We start from the raw sequence: 1,917 nt of genomic DNA, 5'->3' as shown, positions 1-1,917 counted from the left end.
AAAGAGTCAATCACACGAGGCAGAACACACACTTTAAAAAGTGCCAGACAAGGAAAGAAATGGAAGCTTCTGGAACCATGTGGTTTTGTTCTGCCCCTGATTGTGGAAATATGTGGAATGAAGAGATCCAGAGTGCTTCACCAATGCCTTCCCTTTTGGAGGGCAGCCACCAGAGGGGATGGGTAGGGCAAGGAACGGTCTGAGAAGGGAGGTCCCCAGTACGCGGGGCGTGAGTGGGCGGGAAGGACTGTCCTTGGCTTGCTGTCTTCCCAGTAAGGTACACAGGTTGACCAGATCCCACAGGAGGAGCAGCCCAGGTACAGAAAACCTCACTACTAGGACATGCCAGTTAGCACACACCTGTCCGACCAGGTGTCTGTGACAGTGTGTTACAGGGGCTCCTGGAAGGAGACACTTGTTGCTTCTCACTTGCTCCGTAGACTTACCACTTTCTTATTTCTCCAGCTTCTGGGGAAAAAAAGTCTTTTCTGTTCATTTCCTTCTTGCCTGTAGTTTTCAGATTCTTTGTACCTATGTTCTACACCCAATACTCCCACTCCTCACCACCCCAACCCAACAATGAATGCCTTCCGAATGGGAAACCCATGGGGCATTCTGCCTGGACTGGTTTCTCCGTCAGAATCCACCCTCGTGGATTAACCACCCTAGTGGTTAGGTCACTACCAGTGGAGCTGGTCAGGTAGCCTGCTGGTCACTCCTTTCCTTCCTCTTTCTTTCTTTTTTTTTTTTTTTTAATGTTTTATTTATTTTTGATACAGAGAGAGACAGAGCATGAGAGGGGGAGGGGCTGGGAGAGAGAAGGAGACACAGAACCAAAAGCAGGCTCCAGGCTCTGAGCTAGCTGTCAGCACAGAGCCCGATGCGGGGCTCGAACCCACGAACATGAGATCTGACCTGAGCCAAAGTCGGAGGCTTAACCAACTGAGCCACCCAGGCACCCCTCCTTCCTCTTTCAATAACGAGGAAGTCAGTCTGAGTCAGGGCTCCTCCTGACACACCAGGATTTCCCATCATTCAGACATAACTCTAATTTATTCCAACTACTATGCCTGATCTTACATGGAACAGAGTCTGAAGGTTGAGTAATCAACTATCCATTTCTCTGCCTTCAAGGAGAAACTGCTTCATAAAGTCCACATTCATTAACTCATTCATCCCTTGCCTTTTTAAGACACATTTAAGGAGACCAAAGCCAGGTTACCTTCAGCATAGGCCAGACTAGGACTGCTCTGAACCCTGTCATGCCTGAGCAGGCATGTGCTCATGCCAAGCTTTTCACCAGATGTTGGCTTCTAAGTATTTCCAAATCTCCTCTAGGAGACCTGTTCGGTAATGACATCTTTGCCTCATCCTTTCTCACTTACGGAATTGCTGCTACCCTGAAGAAGTTGTGTGGATGGTGGGCTGGACAGCCTGATGGGCATCAGGCTGGGGCTCTTAGAGAAAGATCAGGCTTCGAAACATCACCTTCTTATCACCTCCCACCTGCACCCCCAGCAGAACTAGCCCTCAGAGCCATGCCTGCCATCCCAGTTCCACTTAGAGGAACCTCTGGCATCTACCATAATACCTCAATAACCAGAAGCAGTACTGATTCTAATCCGCCCACTTCCTGCTGGTACCCAAATTCCTAAGGACTGAGTACGTGGCACTTATGACTGGAGGATAAAATGTCAGTTATCAAGATATAAACTTTGCCAAACTTCACAATCACAAAACAAATAATCCAGTGAAGAAATGGGCAGAAGATATGAACAGACACTTCTCCAAAGAAGACATCCAAATGGCCTACAGACACATAAAACGATGCTCAACATCACTCATCATCAGGGAAACACAAATCAAAACCACACTGAGATACCACCTCACACCAGTCAGAGTGGCTAAAATGAACAA

Source organism: Suricata suricatta, chromosome 3 (genome assembly GCF_006229205.1).
Source record: "Suricata suricatta isolate VVHF042 chromosome 3, meerkat_22Aug2017_6uvM2_HiC, whole genome shotgun sequence".
NCBI lineage: Eukaryota > Metazoa > Chordata > Mammalia > Carnivora > Herpestidae > Suricata > Suricata suricatta.
The sequence above is the reverse complement of the archived record's forward strand: the minus strand, read 5'-3'. Positions refer to the sequence as shown.